We start from the raw sequence: 24654 nt of genomic DNA on the forward strand, positions 1-24654 counted from the left end.
GAAAAACTGTATGGATCGCTGGACCCAGAGGGTCACTGTGAATGGAGTTAAATCTGATTGGCGTCTGGTCACAAGTGGTGCTCACCAGGGTTCGGTTTTCAATCTGTAGATGGGCAGCAGTGTCAATCTGCTTGAGCATAGAAAGGCCCTGCTGGAAGATCTGGATAGGCTGGTTTGATGGGCTCCATCCAGTTGTGTGGAACTCAACAAGGCTAAATGCCGGGAACCACCCTTAAGTCATAACAACCCCATGCAGCAGTATAGACTTAGGGGTATTAGCAATCTTGCTGAATGTGAGCCAGCAGTGTGTCCTGGTGGCCAAGAAGGCTAAAGGCATCACGGACTGCATCAGAAATTATGTGGTCAGCAGCAATAGGCAAATGACTCTTCCTCTGTACTTGGTCATGGTGACACAGCCAATACAAGCACTGTGTTCAGTTTTGGGCCCTTTAGTACAAAAATGATATTGAGTAGCTGGAACATGTTCAGAGAAGAGAAACAAAGCTGGTGAATGGACTGAAAAGACAAATGAGGAACTGCTGTGGGAACTGAGTTGGTTTAGTTTTAAGAAAAGGAGACTGAAGGGAGACCTCGTAGTTCTCCACAACTACCTGAAAGGAGGTTGCCGTGATGTATATGGTGTCTTTTTCTGTAACAAGTGACATGATACAAGGAAATGGCCTAAAGCTGTGCTGGGGATCTTTAGATTAGATATCAGGAAAAATTTATTCCCAGTAGGATTAGTTAGTCTGCCCATGGAAGTGGTGGAATTACCATCCCTTGAAGCATTTAAGATGTGTAGATGTAGTACTAGCACTTAGAGACATGGTTTAGTAGGTGGTGTTCATAGTGTTAGGTGGTAATTTTACTTGATGATCTTAAGGTTGTTCTCCAGTGTAAATGATTCTATGACTCTAAATGCTTACTAGGAAAATGTATGAAGATTTGATTAGAAATAGAAAATGAGACATGACCTGGCTCCTGGCTCTAAAAATTAATCTAGTATACTGTGGGTGGGTTTACATTGATGATTTAGTGCACTGGATAATGAGTTCTTCTTAGGTGCAAATTTGTCTTACAATTTGTTTACCTTATGATGCACACTTAAACAGATACCCGGGGCACTTGAAGTACTTTTCTTCCTGTTGTAACTGAATGGAAAGAGTGTGAAGAGGGGGCTGTCAACTCACTGATTTCAAGAGAGCATGAAGATATTGCAATTTATTCAGGGGAGAGACAAATGGTGTCTTCAGGGGACTCACTGACCGAAGGTATTCCTGAAACAATGAAGTGAACGGATGCTTGGTAAATGTGGAAGAAACATCTCTAGTGAAAATAGAAACACAGGGGAGTCACAGAGCAGAAATGCTTGGAAAAAGTGTCCAGCAGTACACGGATATTGGCTTTTGTCCATATGTTCTGCTTCTTGGACTTGATTATGATGCAGTAGAACCAGTGTTATTGAAATGGAATTAGTAGCATACCTTTGTTTGCAATTTGGTCTATTCTATTCCTTAAGGTCAGCTGACATCGCCCAAAAAAGTACACAAGATCAAACTCCTTTAATTTCCAAAATTTGTCAGATCCCTCCAAACTATCTATTGAGTGTGATCCTTGACCTGAACTAACACACTGTGCTGAGTGTTGTCTGATAGAAGTACTGTTTGGTCTTGGTGAAAAGTCACCCACAACAAGTGCAGCATTTTTGGTAGCACAGATAAAGTTGAGTTCTGGGTCTTAAGGATGTTCCCTGAGAATGATTAATATCCTAGTATAAAAAAGGCCAACGCATTCTGTGTCAATAAGGGCTGGCAATTAAAACTGCAAGACTGCCTATTCAAAAGCACCTGTACAAATTCAGAGCACAATGTTCTGTATGACTGAAAGAAAAGGTTTGTTTTGATCACTTCTTCCTCAAGAGCAGAATGGAAAATTCTCCCCTGTAAATCACAGGGCTGTATTAACTGCTGTTAGGACAGTATCCCTTTGTTTCAAGCTGTATCAGTGGACTTAATTTCACTTTATATTTTGTTCTCCCTCTGTGAATGGGGACAGTGGTCCTCCACATCAGATGCTTGTTCTGAGGGTAAATATGTGACAGTGCATCTCAGAATCAAGTGCTATTTTCAAGTTTTCCTTTAGAACTAATGCAGAGAGACTTTGACACATATTAGATGAACATGGATTCATGTAAAAGTCTCTTGTTTGAAGAACCACCGTTAATTTGGACAAAGTCTTTCTATCTAGGATGAATTACAAGATGTAATTCTTCTTTGTTTATTTTAAACAATGTCATTTAAGACCTCCATGGTGTGCTTCTTTGCTTGAAATTAAGACCACAGAATCATTGAATGGCTTTTGTTGAAGGGGACCTGAAAGATCATCTAGTTCCAACCCTTCTGTTGAGGACAAGATTGCCAATCACTAAATCAGGCACTAGGTCAGGTTGCTTAGGGCTCCATTCCAATATGGAATGGACACCTCCAGGGACCAGGCTTCCACAACTTCTCTGGGTAGCCTACAACCCTCTCAGTTTAAAATTTCCCAACATGGAATCTAAATTTCCCCTCTTTTTGTCTAAAATGATTTCTTCTTGTCTTATCACTATCAGACCATGCAAAAAGTTGGTTTCCCTCCTTAAAAGTTTGAAGTTTTTTGAAGTTACAAGTTCTGAAAGGCTGCAGTAAGGTCTCCCTGGAACTTTCTGTTTTCCAAGTGGAAGAAACCTAATTCCCTCAAGTTTTCTTCATAGGAGAGGCTGCTCTAGCACTTCAATTATCATTATTGCCTTCCTCTGGACTCTCTCCAACAGCTTCACAGCTTTCCTGAGTTGAGGACTCTAGACCTGGATGAGGCACTCCACATGAGACCTCATGAAAGTGGAGTAGAAGGGGACAGTCACTTCCTTTGCCCTGCTGTTCACCTCACTTTTGATGCAGTCCAGGATGCAGTTGCATTCTGGGCTGCAAGAATATACTGCTGGATCATGTCCAGCTTTTCATCCACTGTAACCTCTGAGTCTTTCTCTGTGAGGCTTCTGTAAATGAGTTCTTCTCTTAGTCTGTATACTTGTTGAACCTCTTTAGAAAGTGGGTCCACTTTCTAGCTTGTCCAGGCCCCTTTGGATGGCATCGGCTCCTTCTGTTGTATCAACCACACCACTCAGTTTGATGTAGTTTGCAAACTTGCTGGGTGTGCACTTGATCCCTCTGCCTATGTCACTGATAAAGATTCTATCAAACCAATTCTTTATATCTAATCCACTCTTCAAATCCATATCTCTCCAATTTAGAGATGTGGGACCACGTGAAAGACCTTGCACAAATCCAAGTAGACAATATCAGTTGCACATCCTTGTCTGCCAATCTGTCACTCCATCATAGAAGGCCACCAGATTAGTCAGGTATGATCTGCCCTTGGTGACTGTCTCGGATCACCTCCTCATTTTGCATGTGCCTTAACATAGCTTCCAGGAGGATGTGTTCCATGATCTTTCTGGCACAGAGGTGAGGCTCACAGGTCTCTAGTTCCCTGCATTTTCTTTTGTCTCTTAAAAACAGGAGTTGTGTTTCCGTTTTCTAGCCATTGGGTACTTTAACTGACAGCCCTGACTTCTCAAATGTGATAAATAGCTGCTTGGCAACCACATCAGCCAATTCCTTCAGTTCCCTGGGATGCCTGTCATCTTGCCCCATAAACCTATACACATTCCTGAGGGACTGGAGCCCCCAGTACAAGAAAGGTGCAGAGCTCTTGGAATGAGTTCAGAGGAGGATCACAAAAATGATCAGAGGGCTGGAGCACCTCTCCTATGAGGAAATGTTGAGGGAACTGGGCTTGTTTTACTTGGAGGAGAGAAGGCTCTGGGGAGACCTCACTGTGGCCTTCCAGTATTTGACCATATAAACAGGAGGGGGAACAGCAGCTTATGAGGATGAATAGTGATGGGACAAGGGGGAATGGTCTTAAACTGAGACAGGAGAGGTTTAAGTTAGATATTAGGAGAAAGTTTTTCACACAGAGGGTGGTGACACACTGGAACAGGTTGCCAAGGAGGTTTTGGATGCCCCATTCCTGGAGACATTCAACGCCAGGTTGGATGTGACTCTGGGCAGTCTGGTCTAGTTGCTGGGGACCCTGCCTGTGGGACCTGTATTATGGCCCTTTTCAACCCAGGCCATTCTATGATTCTATGATTCAGTCTCTTTAGGTGGTTTTGTACTTCTTCTCTTAAGGAAGGAGAGACTCCACTCCCTTCACCCCCCACGCAAAAGTTCAGGGATGTGAGAGATGAAGGACACCTGGCTGCCAGTAAAGACTCTGGCAAAGAACTTCTCCATGTCTGTTGAAACCAGTTCTCCCTTTTCATTTATCAGAGGGGTACACTCTCCTTGTCAGAAGAAATGTCTTCTGACCAATGTACTTGCAGAACCCCTTCTTATTTTTAACATTTCTCACCAAATTCAGTTTCATGTACACTTTGACTTTCATGATCCTATCTTTGCACATCTACATGGCATCACTGTATTCTTTCCAGGCTCTGCACCCTTTCTTCCATGACATTTACATGTCCCTCATATCCCACAGTTTAACTGGCAAGTCTTTGTTCAATCATGCCAGTTTCCTGCCTCCTCTGCTTGTTTTCTTATGCTGGGGGACAGATATTAACATATTCTTTTTGAAAGACGCATAGTGATTTCCATCTCTCTATTCTTAGGTTGCAAGAATTTCTGATAAAAATACATTAGAGAAAATATTATTTGGTTTTTGCTGTCATTCAGCCATAATAAAAGGCTCTGAAGAGGCAGAAGACATGACACTGAAAAATATTGATTATACTGATCCTCTGGTTATGCTATTTCCTGCGTTTAACTTCTTTGCGCTGAAATTCATAACATATCTCTGGGCTTTTAAAACTTCTGGAAGTCAATAGACAGTTGGTGTCATTGATTTGATGATGTGCGAGACTTAGAACCTGACATTTTTCTAGGGTAGCATGATGGATAATTTGGTATTTTTGTTCTCAATTTCCACATTCTTATAAACACAAAAGAGATTTGTTTAAATGGTATTTTTACAAAATACACTGCAAGATATTTCAAAGTGCAATTTTTTGGAGGATCCACATGGGACAATTCCTTTTTTTTTTCAGAAAATACCTCTTTAATTTAGAATTTAAAGAATAACTGTTCCCTTAGACAATGTGTCCAAACCAGGCTAACTGGTGGGAGAGCCACAAGTCACCACAGCTACATGGGATTCAAACTTAGCAATTTAGGCAGAAAAATGTGATCACTTCTAACTTCACCTGCAACACCAAAGAGGTGTTTTGCTTTTTGATGAAATGTTTCCTTCTATCTTTTCCTTCTTTGCTTAAGAAAACTAACTTTCTCTTATTTGCACATTTTTTTCTTTCTGTCAAGAATTTGTAGGTGAAAGCATTTGAAGAAATTCCTCTCCTCTCCTCTCCTCTCCTCTCCTCTCCTGTATTATAAAAAAATAAATTCAGTTCATTCTGTTGGAGACTTGACAAATCAGTCCTCTTTTTGATCCCTAGAGGTAAAATAAATGTATTTATCATTATTTGATTATTTTTTTTTTAAACAAATTTGGCTGTTTTGACCAGCATCACACTTTTAAATATTTGACAGTCTAACTGCATAGTTTCCTAACTTATCTTTCAGTCTGGATGCATACTATGTTTTGGATCAGTTTAAATGCTTTTCAGAAATATAAATAACTGCTTGATGAGTTGGTTTGCAATCATGTCACATGAAGCAAAAAATACATATCTTCTTAAGAGAATTATTTTATGAATGGAGAAATGTATTTGGGATTAGAACCAAACTTGCTTCAAATGAAATGAGTACCGAATTTTCTTTCAAAGTTTTATTTTACCCGAAGGCTGAATTTGGTACCTATGTATCAGACACTGTCTAATCTCTGATTGAACTCTTTAATTAAAATTAATACTTCTTTAGGTGAATAAGGCAATAAGGAACTTTTTTTATCAGATATTATAGACAAATACTGAATTGTTAGTCCAACCACCAGAGGGCACCCATATTGTCCTGTGAAAATAATACGATTCTAATGAAGTTGCAAAAGAAGAATTAGTAACAATTATTAAATGAGGTCAACAGATGTCAAATGAAGCACGTTCACTACTTCCTGCCAAATTCTACATGTGTGGAAAATTAAAACAATGCCTCATTTTTAAACAATCTTTAAACAAATTCTGAGTCCCATACTCAGGTTTTACTTAGGAAATAATTTCTTGATTGCCAAGTCCTGAAGTCCTTACGCTTTTAACCACTACCAGTTCTAGAAAGCTTCTATTGATGTTCTTTTGAGTAAGGACTGACAGAATATTGACCAGCTACTTTATCATTCAACTTGCTGAGACATTTTCTTGTCTACAACAAGAAGACAAATGGATTTTTAATTTTTGGCCTCAGACAATACATAATGACACTGATAAGATGTTGACAGCACTCATTTTTTAAAAATACGAAATGTGCAGATTTTTCTCCACGTACCACATAGCTGAAACTAATAGCTTTTTACACTGTAAGTTCAATAAATTATAGATTTAACAGACTTGAATGGCTGATATTCTTTTTTCCAGATTTCTAGTTTTCCAAAATAATTTTGATCCCATCCTCAATTAGCTTGGTATCATGAAATACAAAAACCGTTGAGGACTGCTGATCTCTAAGGACTTTAGGGAAGAAGTTCAGGATTGTTGGACTACCAACTTTCTGAAGAGTGTTGCATATCTTGCTAGGTTCTGTCCACCACCATATCCTTCTCCCAGACATATTGATATTTTGGGACATTTGATGAATGATTTCATATTTGTGCAGTTGCATCCTATGCACTGAAAGTAAGACAGATCTTAGTAATGTTCTGTTAATTTGGGGAACAGACACCATTGCTGCCAAAATTCCCCCCAAAAAAGTCCCTAGACTATGATGCTTGGATTATTTGTCCTTTGTGGTGTATAATCAGTAGATGATGGACTATTAAGCTAAAAGCAGCACTCAAACCCATTGTATAGATGTTGTTTATGACCTACTTATAATCTCTTTATTTTACAAATTCGTCTTAATCTTTTAGATATTTATGCAGCTTCTTTTGGGAGTTAGGGCATACAAATCTGAATTGTACTTTAAGGAAGAAAGTTTAATTTCAAGGCAAAAGTGCACCAGACATAGAAAGGGGTTTTAGAGAGTGCCAAACAGCCCTCACTGGTTAAACTAAAGGTAAAAATCTGTGCAGAAGATTGCAAACAAACTTGCAAGAGATAAAGAATAAATAATTATCTGTAGTTCTGTGTATGAAAAATTGTGCATTACTGTAGAAATTCTCCCTAGCAGCCAAGTCTGGAGATATGTCTTATAAGTAATTAGTTTAACTGATGTGGAATCACTATAACCCCAAGACTTCAATAATTGTTTAAAGATTTAAGTTTCACAGTTGATTTCATAAGCCAAAATAGTCAGCAGCCAGGTTTGCGGCTGAGTTGTGAAAGTTACCAGAACACTGTGTCAGAACTCACATTAAAAAAAATATATTAAATTGAAATCATGGGACTGGCAGTGAAGATTTTGAAGCGGGATGCAAAATTTTACCTGCCACATTTTAATCTGTGAAGAAACCCACAGGCTGTATAGGAAAGATACACAAAATTGAGACACAAGTTTTTTCCTGTCTGAGTTTGTGTAGGTTTTTTCTCTGTAGGGTTTGAAGTAAGAACAGATTCTAGTTCTACCAAGGAGAACAAATACATACTAGAAAAGAAAGGAAGTTTTTATGTGACAGTAGCCATATTTGAAGATAGTGCATCTATGGACTTGGGAGTTTTCCTTAGCTTTTAGTCTGATAATATTAAAAACCAAACCAAACCAACCAACCAACTAACCAACCAACCAACCAACCAAACAAACAACTTTTTCTGAAAGTATCGTGGCTTTTTTTTTCTTCCATTTTCTAAGTCCAAGAAGATACTCCTATCTCAGATAGCAACTCTAAAATCTAATTAACCAACAGTAATCCCAGAGGTTATTTTGGCAGTCTCTTGCTTGAGGGAAAAAGGTAGATCCATTGTAATACTCATCTCTGCACCAGTAGATGTAAGCCTGTTAATTAACTGATTAATTAACTATTTTTGTCATCTGAGTTTATTCTAGAGGGTTGTTTTTTTTTTCAGTGCAGAGATTCAAGGTCTGTCCTGATCTCCAAATGGTGGAACTCAATACTGAGAGCAAAGGAAACTTTGTGTAGGTGCAACACACTTCTTCCCTCCACTGAAATGGACCAAACTTTGAGATTCAAACTGCTGGACTTTTACTTTCTACTAGCTAAGGACCAGGTGGAATCTGCCTGCAGTCAGCAGAGGGAACATACATGGTTAGCTTAATCTAAATCACTCTTTTAAACAGTTAAAACTAAATGAGAGAAACATCAGCCTTCTCTTACAGCAGAGGTTTGTATCTGTGTGCTGTAAAAAAGAAAGCATTTTTTTCTGGAGCTTAAAGTAGGATATGAAATCTACTTTTCAAGCTACAGTGGCTTATGTTTAAATAAATGTATGTATAAAATGCTCTGTATTGAGATTATATGATGTTAGTTTGCATCTGAAATTAAGTAAAACAAACACTGAAAGCTTCTGATGATAGTGCTCACATTCCCTGCAAAGTTCTACAGGCCCTAAAACAGATGGTGAAGCCTCTCACAGTCAGATATGCCACACATCAAGATGAGGAAAATGTTTTAATTTTCAACAGACAGAGCTGACGACAAAGAAATGAACTACTGTAGCAGTTGCTTTATAGGTCTGATGAGTCACAAAAACTACCAGATATAAGAAAATTTAGGATCTTTTCCCAATTGGGATGTTTCACCTGAGGTAATGAGGAACAGATTCAAAAGACGCAAATGGAATTGGGAAAAAAAAAAAAAAAAAAATAGAAGAAAACAAAAAATTAAAAAACTTCTCCTTGACCTTTTCACACTTTCAGAACCAAGCTACAAGTGAAAATTTTTTAAGTTCTGGAACAAGTAGAGAGAGTTTTTATTTTGACAATTGTAATTGCCATCAAGGTTTGAAACAGTCACACCACAAAAATGATGTTTCTGGCACGTACCTGAAAGGTACGTGCCAGAAATTTCACATGAAATGCTGGTTTTTAGGAGACTGCCAGTTCAAAGTGGAGATTTGATATGTTCAGATAATTTCAATAAACATTCACTTTTAGATGATTCAACCAAAGTTGCCGTCTGAACATTTCATTCAACTGTCTGGATAGAAAATTGTATTTGGAGTTTATAGATATTAGCATGATTAAGGTAACACTCAATGAAGAATATTTAGTCAGCAACTTCTGGGACTTATCTGCCATTAAGCTTTTTTCTCCTTACAACTTCAGTATTTTGCAGAATGACAGCATCTGGGAGATATTTTTTATATCTGAAATCTGTTTTCAAGAGGCTGGAAGTAAAATCAAAGACCTCACTGAACTGTGAAAACAGCAGTAATTTGTTTGTTAACTGTGCTGAAAACAATAACTTTTTTTTTTTTTTTTTAAGATGCGCAACAGCCATAGCCTTATATATAAGAACATTTGATTTTCATTTCATATTTACCCCAGTAATACTTTTTCCTCCTTTCAGCAGATGGTAATTTCTGAAACAAACAGCTCAGACAGGTTTCTGATGTGTGAAATGTAAGTTTTCTGAACGTTCAGAGCTTATGCTAAGATACCAACCTTCATTACATCCCAGTTTTGATTCAGATTTGTTAAACTAGTTTCCACCTGCACAACAACCCCTTTTATTGCCAGCAAAATACATTCTTTCCCAAGAAGCGCTGTATTATAAACCACCAAAATGCACACTGCCAGCATGAGAGGGGTCTGGCACAATGAATCTGAGGAGTAATGAGGGACGTGGAATAGCCCACACACATTAAGAAGGGAGAAACCAGAACACAGCCTTAGAGGGTAGAAAGCTTTAAGTTTTAAACACAACCTATGAGATTCAGGTATAGAATTTGAATTTGTTACCTGTGACCATGAGGACAACCAGCCCCAAACCAAAGACAAACCATTACATAGCCCAGAATGCTAGTGTACATACATACACCTGTGTATTATAAACTAAGAATAGATTATAACATCAGACTGCACTATGTGTGATTCATGATAAGAAGATAGTTCAAGGTCTTCAAATGTTTGTACAAAATCTCTACCAGACTGAGCAGACTACAATCTGAGACCCATTCTTGCCCAAGCTGCTCATTCTCGACACTTCATCAAGGTTGCTCAATCGACTATTTTCTCAGCAAGGTCTCAGGAGCTAGTTCTGAGTATGAACAATGACACTCAGCCTCTCTCTCTAGCTGCAGTTCCCATTGGTAACAGTTGTTTTCTGTTGCAAGAGTATGTAATTCCTTGTAGTCTCCATTTACCCTAGCCTTCTTCCCTTCTGAAGGCAACCGGTGGTCTTACGGCATCCTGGGGGTGGTCTGCAGACCTCCTCTTAGCTGCAGTTGCTCTGGTTCCTGTCTCTGCTCCAACTAATTCATACCCAGCTCAATGCCACCCACAGTGTGCAGTTGCATGTGAATATCAGAAAGTTCTCCCAGAGATGCCAGCTCTATCTTTCTTTGATGCACCACATTAGGTCCTAGTGGGCCAAATTCTTCCCTTACACACATGCAACTCCTGCTGATTTCAACCAAGGCTGCAGATTGACAACACATAGCTAAACAGAGACTAACCACAGTTTCTGAAGTATCACAGAATACGTCTTCCTCCAGTCCTAGAAGTCATGTTCTTTAATGCCTCAGCTATGCTAGTTGCTGGAATCTGTTTGTCCATATCCCTCTGTAAACACATTTTTATGGGTACACTATTGCAAAATGTTAATTGCATTAAAGAGTTCTCACTGCCTGAGGATTTTTCTGTACTGTGTCTACAAACTACACATGCAGACATGAGCTATTTCTGAATAAACTAGCTTGGACACTGCTAGGAAAGTAGCTTGAAATGGAGATGGAGATTCAGTGCAGGGTGCAAAACCTACAAGGAAACTGGGTAAAGAGTCATGGAATTTACCCACACCATACTGAGATATTTGCACTTTTTGCAATGCTGAGTTAGTTTGAAGATAAATCATCTTCAAAGAATGTGTATGAATTGCAGCCATAGCACATACCTCAGTGTATGCATCCCCCAAAAATAGTGATCATTAAGCTCATGCAATTATTTGCAGGACTGAATTTTAATTATATCATAGCTGTTCCACTCCCTCATTCACCATATGTGCAGACTAAAAAGCCAGGTTAACAGAGCATGACATGCACATGCCTGTGGATTTTTGTTTCAGTTTTTTAATAAGGGACATATATTTTGTACTAGCGATGAGCTGGGTGCAGCTCTGAAAGCAATCAGAAGCAGTTATTTACGTTTATGTTGAAAAAATGTTCTGTATGTCGAACCCCAGGCAGTTTATGAAGTATGTAGGTTAATAGGAATACTTCAAAATAATCCTTTCTATATCTTTGGAATATTTTTGAAAAATAAATAAATACACAACTGTCAATACCAACCTGAAACACAGCCATGTTGTGCACATACACACTGTATTTTTGCCAAGTATATTGGCACGAGATTATCCTAGCAGCAAAGACTATATTGAATTTTATATAGGAGAGACTCACAGAATTTGTACCCACATCACTCATTTTGTACAGCCTGCAATTAATTTGTTGCAGAAGGATAACAGATTATTCATCCATGAGTGGTAAATTTAATACAGGCTGGAAAATCTGATGGAAAAATTAGGATTGGACTATTCTCAGCTAGCTCAGGCAGGAGTGTCTTGGTAAGATAACATAAGGCAAGGCAAGATAAATACAGCAAGATAATGCAAGACAAGACAAAGGTACAAAGTTAAATGGGATAAGCTGGTTTGCAGGATGTCTGGTCACAACCCTGCTTGGGAACTGAGGGATTACTGTACTACCATCATTTGATTTTTCTTTTTGTATTGCTATCTTCAGAATATCTGTTCAAATAGCATCTGCTCAGATGAAATACAAGCAGTAGGAGTCCAATACAGATGAAATGGTAGGACTGACTTCTCTGTAGCTTCTTCCTTCCCTGCATTTTTTTTAATTCTCTAACCTCATGAGTTTCCCCCTTTGCATGGTCACGTAATGCTGCAGAGCTTGCAAAGAGTGCAACTTCCTCAGCACGCTGATTGCCTTGGCATTCGTCCCTCAGAGTCATAAGGCCTAAAGCTGTGACAGTCCAACAGTCATTTTACTCTGCCATGTTTCCTAGCAACACGGTGAGAGAGAAGCTCTGCCAAAACCATCAGTGAAACAAATTAACATCATAGACTGGTTATTTTAGATTTCATCGAAATTAAGGACAGAAGAGACAAGTTAAAACTGTTTCATCTGGACTTCCTGTTTATCCCTAGGATTTAAATGCCTGTATCTCCCCTCCAAGCATCTATTCCTCCAAGAATTTTTTCACACAATATTTAAATCCCGACTCAGTCTCTGTAGGGTCTCGCCTCTAACAGGTACTGATGGGCTCAAAACAGGACACTGTATGCCAGGTAGGTCCCCATCAGTGCTGAAAGGAAGGAGGTAGCAATTTGCTTAGATCCTCTAACCACATTCTTTCTGATGTAGTCAAGTATGCATTTTGCATTTTTCATGATGACAGTATACTGTGTACTCGCAGTGTGGCCTCCATCTTCCCACTTGTGCTGAAGCATGGTTGTTCTATCCCAGGTGCAGTACTTTGCTCTTCTCCTTATTGAACTTCATGAAATATCTTTTGCCATGGACCTCAAATTTATCAGGTCCCCACTGGAGTGAACCTCTGCTATTCAGTTTATCTCAATGGCAGAAACTTCCCCCAGGTTATTGCAGTCCTCAAATTCACCAAAGGTATGTTCTGTCTAATTGTCCTATTAGAAAATAGCAAACACTGTGACTATGCTCATGGTACGAAAGGTAAAGGATGAACAGAGGACTTCAGATCCACAGATTCCCACGCCAAAAAGATTCATACCACAGTGTTCAGCCAGATCTCTGCACACAGGCTGCGAGCCATCTCCTGTCCTTTCTTACAGATAGGACAGTGTGAGTAAGTTGTTCCAATATTTAATCATTCTCACTGCTAGGAAATTCTATCTCGTTTAAGTTTGTTTAAGGAAATTCTTCCTGCCCGTTTCCAACTGTTTCAGATTTCAGTCTGAAGCCTTTCTACTATGTTACATAGGTTTGTGTGGAAAAGCATCCTTAGATATAAAATTTTAAGATTTTTTCCCACGTTTTTAAATTCAGTATTTCACATTTTCTACTACTCTGAAGATGTGGAAATGAATTTGTGAAAACGTTGCATTTATTTTCCTTCCTTATCTGCAATATTTGGAATTTTACATTTTTAAAATAATTTTATTCATTCCACTGTAAGATCATTTGCACCATATCCACTACAGTAAGAAACTACTTTTCATTTGTGTTTTATAGATCTGTATGTATTTCATACAATGATAACTATGCAGAATGAAGTCACCTGTATTTTTTATACATGAGGAATGGTAGAGCAGAAATCTATAGTTAATTAAGGAGTTTCCAGCCTACCATAAACTTCAGATGCTGCAGATCTGAGAAGTTCGTGATTTCAGAGCTGAGGAGCATGAGATGATGTTATTAATAAGAACTAATTCAATATTGCTGTCTCTTCACACAAATAAATCTAGCAGTAAGATTAAAAAGCACAGCAGTGGAGATTTGCTTGCACACCAATTTAGGAAACAGAAATTATGACCTGCTTGAGTTAATGCTTTTATTTCTTCTAGTATTTATTTTCCATGTATGTTCACTGCATCTGGAACTGCTACTAATCTTTGATGAGAAAGTCAGAAAGGTGAGAAGGTAGAAACAGTAAAACACTGCAATATAGATTTCACATAGATGCTACAGCTGCAGTACTTCTCTGGTGACACACAGAAGCCTTATATTAGTTAATCTACTTTTATGACTGTTGCGTATCACTAGGGTAAAATAAAGCCCCTGGAGCACAGTGGTGAATCTGGTTCCGTGAGTGTGCATTTGGCTGAGTCTGACATTTGTTTTTATCTTTACTATTCAGCATGATTGTTTCCTTTGACAATATTGGAGTAGTAGTTGTTATGTGCAAGAGGAAGCTAGAGCAAACTTCTGAGAAGAAAATGCTTGAACTTCTAGCATTAAAACAGATTTTGAGATCTCTGCATGCAGTTTCTAATTATCACAAGCTTTTGGTAAAAACTGCCTGCAGGACATGGTTTTCCTGATCATGACATGTAAAATGAGAATGAAATATTTTTCTTTCATCCTTTCTATGTTCCATTTACTTGTGCTAAATACTGAGATACAGCAACTGCCTTCTGGCATCGATTTGAAAAGTACCCAGCACAACAGATTCCTAATTTCTGATGAACTTTTCACTTTCCTTAATTCATGCCTAATGATGCTTTAAATGAGACACAGAAAAATTCATATGTACTCTGTCTTTATCCTGCCTACAGTGCTAAACAGTTCAACTAGAGCTATTCATATTTCCTCTAATATGCTGGTAGCATTTTCTAACCTATTCAGCCAAAGAAGGCGAACCCCTGATAGAATCCTGGGGCTGCACAACGCCTAGCATTTTTGCCAAAATATTTTCAAGGTGTTGCACAGTGGTGAAAAATAAATTTTGAAAATTGTTTTTCACCCCACTACTAAAGCTTGTCCACTTCCAAAAGAAACATTGCTCATGTCTCAGGAACTTTCTGCCTCACTGGGTATTTTATGAAGAGAAAAAGGAGGGAAGGAACACTCTGAATAATTCCTCACAGTCCTCCGCCAGCACCTACCTCATCTGTAAATTCAAGTCCAAGACGTATTGTTAAATGCTTATGCCATCCTTCTGAGACTCATATGCAATTTTGCCTCCCTTTACATGTGCTTCCAGGGCCAATGGGATTGCTGCAGCATCAATTTAAGGGGGGAAAAAATCAGGCAAGAGGGGGAAAAATAACCTCCTAAACCCCTTATTAATGTGGGAGGTCTCAATTCTCCCAGAAGGCCTGTGAGACCTTAGCTGTGTTCGTTTGGAGACAAATTTTGGTGCTTTGCCATAATTAAAGGACAATATGGGATCCTAAGATCTGTACAACCTCTGTCATTCTGTAGGTGTTCCAGAAGTGGTAGCTGATGAAAAACATAATGTGAGTCTGAGCTTATGTGTACGGTGGAATAGCAGGATGATTTCTTCTCTCCTGTCCTGTCTGGGGATTCCCACAGTTGTGTACAAAAGTGGAAAACTGCCTCAGTCTCTCGCCTGTTTGGAACGTGCTGCTTTTGCTGGCCAGGAAACCAGGCAGGTGGGCAGACATTTCTTTCCAAAATTTCCAGTTGCGCTATATTCCTTTAGCCAGGTATGAGGCTAATTTGTGTACATAACATTTCCATTCATTTGTCGTCGCCCCCCTCTCAAACTACTTATTTAAGAATCATATTTATGATTGATTGCACCAGTCCTATTTGCCTCATTCTTGTTTTTTTTTTTTGGTAAATGTTCCACCTTGTTCTGTTGTTTATTCCCAAGCCACCTATGATCTTGCTCACCTGTTGCGTGTTGAGAAGCACGATGATGAATACCAGTTCTGTAAAACTGCGCAGACGAGGAAAATTACATGGCCATTATAAGTCAGTTGCATGAAAATCCTTGGGTAAACATCATGTAAGTCAATGAACTGAGCTTTAAGTTGGCACGTTTTCCTTTTAGGTAATGGATAACCCTACATACAAATACTGGAGTGTTCCCTCTGAACTAATAATGAGGAGGAAGAAAAGATCATAGTTGGATTTAGTACAGCCAAGTGTGAGGGCAAGAATTTTATTAAAGGAGTTCAAACAAAAGGGCAGGCATGACCAAGATGTTATGCCTAAGGATTTAAATTTAGTTTCCTGTGTAAGTATGCAACGTCTGCCAAAAGACAAATTGTTTCCAGGGCAACATTTGAAAAGAGTGATCATATATCCCTTAGAGCCAAGCTGTTGAATGGTTATACAGCAAGACACCACCACTTTGTGTGTGCATCTAATTTTGTCCAGTAACAGAGCTAAGTGAGATTGTACTGGAAGGAATGTCACTCACAGTAGGCTTTTTCTGCCATCATCCAAGAGATGGACGACCAGTAAAGGATTTCCATCTAGGAGTCTATTGCTCTAGACACTGATGAGTGAAATTGCAGGTGACTGTATAAGAGCACCAAGACTTGCACTTTAAGGAGTGGCAGGTGAGCTTAGGTACTCAGTTCCCACTGAACTGTAGCAGAGTTTCTGTATTTTATGACCAAGTTGTGTTTTTTTTTTGTTTTTTTGTTTTTTTTTTTTTTAATCTAAATCTTTTGTTCTGAAAGTGTAAAAATGAGGTTTTTTAGTGTTCCAACAAGACAGTATTTTTTTAAGAATCATTAAAACTTAAAAATATATTGGTTTATGAAGTTTGCATTTTTACATTTTCCTGAGAGAAAAAAAAATAAAAATATTCTACATAGAAACTAGTTAAATCTAGTTAGAAAAGAATACAAGACGAGTGGAAAAGCTAACGTATAAGAAAGTAGTGTACCGGGGCATTGTACTGTGTTGCAGTTGTGCTGGTTAAAATGCAATTTTCATGATTACCTTTTTCTTCAGTTAATGCACAGTCATTTTCCTCTTGGGTGGCTGAGATGGCACAGTGAAAATTTCAGATGCCAGCTCATGCCTTTATGCTTGATGGAATATACTTATTTCTGCCTTCTAATGCTGATTCAAACTTTATTGAGATTTTTTTTTTTTTTTTTTCTACTCAAAGCTGAAATACCCAAGATCATGATTTCCTTCTGTAAATACTGAGATTAATTCTGTTCTTGAGAGCAAAAATGTTTAAATGACACAGTTAAAAAAGTCTCTTTTCTCAGATATTTGCTTGAGAGAATGCGGTGTGGGAGAAAGAGAGTTTGATTGTTTGTAGTTTTACGTCAGGAAGTCTAGCAGAAGCCACTGCAACATCTCATAAAACATTGTGCAGCTGTGTGCAGACCTCAGGGTGCACAGATGCGTATGTATTATATTTCCTTGGAAGGGGTGCAAGCTGAACTTTTTGGTTCTGACACCCGACAGCATCCAGCAAAGGTGAGGTCTGCTACTTGTGCTTTAAGTTTCAAAATTAAAACCGTGTGTGTTGCAGTGCTCACATGACATATATAAATGTATAAATGAGGGCCATTAAAGTGAGTGCGTTTACACATCATTTAAATGAAACAACACATCTAACCAGATGGATGCCTAAAAGGGGTAATTGTGTACTGCTATTTCTGTATCTATTGTCCTTCCTGTTATACCCCACTTCTGATATGTCCATCTCTTTGATTTGAGCTCCTAGAATGGAGGCCAGGACCTTTCTTTATATTTTTGTGAAGATGTTGTTAAGTACAATGGGGAACACAGTTTTTTTTTTTCCTAACTGTAGCCATTAAACACTTAGGCATTTAATGTGAGATTGACAGTTTGGCATCCTCACCAGTCTATGGAAAGAAAAGGAGCTTTTAAAATGGCAGTTTTAACGTATTCAAAGAGCTAGATATAAGACAGGTCCACATAGTCTTGTATGCATGCTTATAACCCCTTGCTTATGATAAAAAAGAGGCTGAATTACTTACTTGGACAAAGTGCCATCAGCAGCAGTTGTTAATGAGATGAAACAAAGCTTATCAAACAATAAAAAGAACTAAAAAGAATATAGAAAAGTAGAGAAGAGATGACATTGATGGGCCATTGAGAGATATTGAATCCTTCTACCAAATCTATGCATGTAGCAATTTCTCTAGCATTTTATTCAGCTGTTTCTGAGAAAGTCTGTCAACAGTGCTGCATCTTATTATCATTTCCAGTATAGCAGCCCAATTTAAATAGGAAAATCAGATCTCAAATCTTGACATGCATGTAGGAAGATTTCAGAATTCAAAATCTAGATATATGTCTTTACAGCTGGATAAAATTACAATAAATAAATAAATTTGAATGTTAACTGAACTACAATCCCTCTTTCCATTCAAATTTTAAACATGTCAGTGGCATGAAGTTTAAACTCTTGTTTTTCAGATTCATTTTTTTTTGTTCTTGAAAATTGGCAAAGTATTCCATGCAAATACCACCCTCCACTCAGATAATTCTATCCTATGAGGTGTTGTCACAACACATCAAATTCTTTGTTTCTGTTATATCAACTTCTATTCTTTTTCCCTCCACAGATGAAAAGAAAAAAACAATAATAACGCCAGCTCTTCTCGTAGCTCTTTTTTCCCGTGGATTTCAAAGTACTCGATAAAGGTCAATATTGTTATTCTCCACATTTATATGAGCACTGAGTTGTGGAGTGACATTTTAAAGCAGAATCAGCGTATTAGTTTACAGTTAAATACAGAAGATAGTATTTTTTTCAGTAACATTAACACAGCTGAAGGGGGTCTTAAGGAGTATCAGTACTCCAGTAGCAGTACACTTAGGACTTCTTGCACAGAGAAAAACAAATCTGCAAATTTCCTTCATTATTGTGTCCCATTTTGCTGCCATGGCCCTTGCTTTCAGCTGCATTTACGCCAGACAGCTGCACACTAAAAAGTTGCAACCTCTGCTCTGTTCATCAGTTGCTTTTTTGTGGTGATAAAGTGAAAGCATAATTTATAATGATACAGGGTATGTGTTCATGTGCACATGCAATATGTGTAACATAGGTGTGTACCCGTATGTTATGTGCGATTGCTTGGCTGCCATCTGAGCTGCATCTGCTAGAAATGAGAAATATGTGTTTTCTCACAGACATACTGGGCCACTTGAAGGTGAATATTTTCATCAGATCTCTCCCCATCCTGTAATTTATAATCAGTGGAGCTAGTATGTAGTGCTTTAAGACCATAAAACATAGAAAATTCTCATGGAAGGAAAAAAAATCATAATGTTTGCCAGATGATAATCCAGAAGGTCTACATGCTCAGAATTTTGATTGTGGACCCCTGTTACCTTCTTCAACAACACAAGATGGAAGAAGATAATAAGATTATAGTAAGCATTCCACAAGCAAGTAGTTCACGGTGTAATTGGGCAGACTTCTATTAAAGTGTGTGGAAAAGATTTTATATTTAACTGTTAGCTTAATGCACATCCTGCATTTATGCTCTGGGATAAGGAGATTACATCAGGGGATGGAAGGAAAAAGGTGGAAAGCAAGTAAGAGGACAGATGTGAAGAGTTAAGGAAAGGTAGCAGAAGAATATCACTCAAGTCATTTTTCTGCAGAAAGAGAAAAATTCTAAATGAAAGATCCTTTCTAGGCTTTAAAATTTGACATACATAAAGTACTTATTTGTACTTCTTGTTTATTTTTAGTCTATTTTATGAACTAAGGAGTGTAATGCTAGTCAATGCAAAAATGGAAATGTTTTGCTGGAAAATGTTCTGCTCTTTTCATATGATGGCTCCTGAAACAATAATTTCTTCTGCATTCTATTCCAATTAGTGCTGCAGAGCAGGTACAACTCTTGGAGGCACTTCCTAAGAATCTCTAGCTGAATCTGTGTAAATAAGATTGCAAACTTCTCTAACTCTGAAGCCACTGGCACGAAAAGCTGGTAAAGGTCCTGATCCTTCAAAGGACCTCACTGCCTTTAGGAAATTGTACCCAGGCCATGTATTCTCCCTGACAGTGCCCAGAAACTGCTTCCAAATTGCCAATGGCAGACACTGCCTTGTTTACTTGTTTAATAGATTTACACTGTTTTGCTCTAAACATCACTTATTCGTCATGCAAGTGATGAGTGATGTCCCCCAGGGATCAGCTCTGAGGTCAGTACTCTTTACTGTCTTCATCAATGACACTGACAGTGGGATCGAGTGCACTCCCGTTAAGTTTGCTGATGACACCAAGCTGTGGGGTGCAGTTGACACACCAGAAGGACATGATGCTATTCAAAGAGACCTGGACAGGACTGAGCAGTGGGCCCAGGAGAATTTCAGGAGATTCCATAAATCCAAGTGCAAGGTCTTGCACGTGGATTGAGACAACATTCACTACCAATACAAGTTGGGAGGTTTAAGGATAGAGAACAGCCCTGCCAAAAATGACTTCAGGGTACTGATGGATGGCAAGCTGGACATGAGCCAGCGGTGTGCCATTGCAGCCCAGAAAGCCGGCTGTATGCTGGGCTGCATCAAAAGATGCATAGCCAGCAGGGCAAGGGTGGTGATCCTGCCCTTCTGCTCTGCTCTGTAAAGACCTCACTTGGAATAATGAATCCACATGTGGAGTCCTCAGTACAGGAAAGGCATGGACGTGTTGGAGCATGTCCAGAAGAGAGCCACAAAAGTGATCCAGGGGATGGAACACCTACCCTACAAGGATATGCTGAGAGAGCTGGGGCTTTTCAGCCTGGAGAAGACCTCAGAGTGGCCTTTAGGTATCTAAACAGGGACCTATAAGAAGGAAGGAGACAAGACTCTGTAGCAGGATTTTTTGTGACTGGACAAGGGGAAATGGTTTCAAACTAAAAGAGGGTAGATCTAGGTTGGATATGAGGTAAAGGTTTTTTATGATAAGGGTGGTGAGGCACTGGAACAGATTGCACTGAGATGTGGTGGATGTCCCATAGTTGGGGACATTTAAGGTGGGGCTGGATGGACCTCTGAACACCTGATCAAGGTTTAGATGTCCCTTTTCATTGCAGGGGAGTTGGACTAGTTGATCTTTAAGGGTCTCCTTCCAACTCAAACAATTCTGTGAATTCCCATACGCTTGTTTATCCAAGTAGGAAAAAATAGTAGTGAAAAAATGTCCATAGTTAGAGAAAATACTTGTTCTTATTAATGTTAACGAGATTATGATGGCAATAGCAAGATTATTCTAAAAATAATATCCTGCTCTGTCTTGGCAATGGAATATTAACTTACAGGAGATTACAATTTCTCTGTCTCAGAATTACTTCTGTGCCTCTATTCTTGTAGTTGGTAATTCAGGATCTGTATGTCCACAGCAAAATTTTCTCTATTTTTATCACTTGGTTTCCTCTCCAATGGTGTTTCTTTACATTTACAAATTGAGCAAACGTTCAGAAGATGTGACATAAAACTAATAATGCAGTTTCACTGTGGACTTTTTGGAATCACAGAATGGTAGGCATGAAGATAAGAAACTGACTTTCATTAAATAAGATTGCTAATTACTCAGTCATCTAACATTTTGTTTTCGTGAACTTATGTTCATGAAACGTAGCAATTATAAACAATTTCCTTTGAAATTCATGCTAGGTTTTCAGCTAATTTGGTTGCATTTTACATCACTCTGATATGAGTTTTTCCTGTTCATGGTAAAAGCTAAATTAATAGAAGGATAGTCAGAGAAGATCTGAAGAATAAAAGTTCCAAATCCTTACTTAGCTGTATTGTATGCATACAAATATGCTTTTGACTGACTAACTTGAGCTTTAACATAAACTGCACAAAATGCACATCCAAAGTGTCTATTCTCACAGTGTATTCTGGAGTGTCCAGAACTTCCTTCTTATCCCAGGACATACTGCTTTTCTCATCTGGCAGCATCTCATGAAAATGTGCAGGTAGAAACAAAACAGGAACTTTCTAGCCTCTGGCATATTATTTTAAGAGAATCTACTGTATTGACATTTGGGTAACTAGAGATGAATGAACTAGTTCAGTCTAAATAATAAACAGCCCAACCTTTGCCCACTCAGAAGGTGACCCCCCAACCCAAATCTTTTTCCAATTTGCATTGGTTCAGAGAGATCAGCTGTCGTGTCTGTCAGCTGGTAGCCAGACACCAGAGCAGACAAAACTAATTAGAACATACTCCCTCATCTGGAGATTAAACATGTTTTGTGTGCTCATTGAATGTTCCATAGTCACAACTTGCATTAAAACCTCCTGGTCTTAAAGCAGTGTCTTCACAACCAAAGCAAGTGAAAAAGTAGGTTTTTCACAGATAAACTTATGGAAGTTGAATTTGTCATAACTGGGTGTTTTCTCCCTGGCTAAGTCTAGTCTACAAACTTAATGACATCCCATTTCAAAAGATCTGATTTTCAGAATAACTAAATTCTGAGTGCTTTCAGTTAGCCAACACACTTATGATTAACATTTGTTCAGCAAATATTACAAATCAAAAAGCTCTAAAAAATATCCATAACTTACTTCAGTGAGGTGCTGTGTATTCTAGGTGGCTAGAAACCATAAGGAAGCCATGGAATAAGGACAATCTGTGACACTGCAAAGTTTTAACTAAGCATCTTAACTTTGGATGTCAACTAGATAGCTTACTGACTCCAAGAGGCAGAGTAAGAAGCTTTCCTATCTTTCTAAAAATAAACGTTGGTGCTGATGTACATTCTTCTACACTGCTATAATTGCACATTTTGAGTGACTCTGCTTTACCATTTATTATTTTCTGCCCAGATTTCAATCAAACAACCATCAGGCAGTGTGCTAAAGTATTTGAGTCAAAAGTATATTTATCTTGGACTTTTATCCCAAAGGTATTCAGAATCTGAGAAACAGTCAGGATCTCAGTAGGCATCAAAACCAAGATTAAATATGCTTGTGGATAAAGAGACTATAGGGCAACTTTTTTATAGAGAGACTATAAACTCACATGTTTCGCATGTGTCAGTGAATGATGAAAAAGAGATCTGAGAAATATAGAATCTCAGAGAAGCTAAGTTTCTTTTCAGCTTTTGCTTTTCAAAGCAAATTGTGCTCCTGAAAACAAGTTTTAATTACATATTGCATATACATTGCCAGGAATGTTATAGCTAATCTATTGTCTGAGTAGGATGGTACAGCTAGTTGTCTGCACATTTATTATTATTATTATTTTTAATGCCAAACTAAATTGATTATGTGCAAATGATGGTAATATGTAACTGGAACAGGAGGTATAATTCCGCAACCCCTGTGTCAAATTTGTAAGATAACTAGAATAGCTTTCTAGAAACTCTGGTTTCTGACAGACTATACCTATTTCTTTATTTTCTTAATGCAAATCCAATCCAAACTTCCTCTTGCTGAGTCAGTGAGAAATCAGCTGCTCTTGAAGCTCACAACTTAAATATTCAGTGACATAGTAACTAGACTTATTGGGCATAGCCAAACTCAAAACCATCTTTACTAAGAGACATAGCAGTCGCAAGATCTGAAAGAGTACAATTTTTACTGAGTATGATTTAAGTATTTCTTATACACTTTGTAAATCCAAAAGTGCTTAGGAGCAGCTTCTAGACATCTTCTATCAACTCTGTGAATTAAAAATTTAGACTGATTTCACCTGCTTCAGTCTTATACTTACCAAAGCATGTATGAAGTTGTGGATTGCTGTTGAGGCCTCACCTGGAGTACTGTGTACCGTTCCGTGTTCACCAGTGCAAAAGAGACATGGAGCTCCTGGAGCAAGTCCAGCAAAGGACTACTAAAATGATTATGGAACTGAAGCATCTCTCCTGTGAGGAAATGTTGAAAGAACTGGGACTATTCGGCCTGGAGAAGAGAAGGCTCTGGGTAGAGGATGGGACCAGACTCTTCTCACTGGGCACAATCAGAAACAAAGGAAGTTTTGACTGAATGTGACGAAAAACTTCATTACTGTGTGGGTGACTGTGTTGGAAAGGGTTGCCCAGATAGTCTGTGGAGTCTACTTCCCTGGAGATGTTCAAAAGCAGTCTGGACACAATACTCAGTAGTGTGGTTCAGAGGATCCTCCTTGATCAGGGAGGATGGACAAGATTGTCTCCAGAGGACTGCTCTGTTCTCAACCATTCTGTGATTCTGTGACACATTACTTGTTGCCACCCAGTTCTCAGTCGAGGTCTGAGGTCCCCATAATTCCTGTGCCATATCTGCCTATAAACTGCAGTTCTGTTTGTTACCCTAAAACATTTCAAAAGGCATCAGGAACTTGTGTTTAGGCAGCTGAGTCTTGCCTTAGCTGAGAGCTCTCTGTGATTGTATTAACTGTCTTCACTGACAAATGCGGGAGCTTAGCTATTTGGCCCATGTAATACAATGGTACTGCTTAGACAGTTTAAGGTGTATAAGTCTCTTGTTGAATTTCACATTTACTTTATTTAGTCACTCTACCTTCTCAAAGTGGAACAGCAGGCACTCTCATCCCAACCTAAGACCAACGGATGACTCCCCATCTTAAAGTTGCCAGACTCCAGTGACTGCAGAAAGCCAAGCTTTCAGGCAGCCAGAAAGAGGTGCCATGGCTCCTCACCCAAACTGTTTTATCCTGGAGCTTTTATAATGATCCAGGTCTTCGGAACACAGGTTTCTGCTGTTTATGCCTCTTACAAGCTGACAATGGACTCAACATGCAGCTCAGAAGTTACAGAAGTTTTTCCTCGATGTCAGTGACGGAGCTCAGGACCTTACAGAACAAGAAGCAGTTCAAAACCAAACAAACTCTTCTTGGATGAACATGATGGGAAATATTTGCAAAATAATACCCATCGAATCTGAAGAGGGCCTGGATATATCACACTGAATGT

Source organism: Centrocercus urophasianus, unplaced genomic scaffold (genome assembly GCF_019232065.1).
Source record: "Centrocercus urophasianus isolate 14NV4802_14NV808 unplaced genomic scaffold, USGS_Curo_1.0 seq_10, whole genome shotgun sequence".
Taxonomy (NCBI): Eukaryota; Metazoa; Chordata; class Aves; order Galliformes; family Phasianidae; genus Centrocercus; species Centrocercus urophasianus.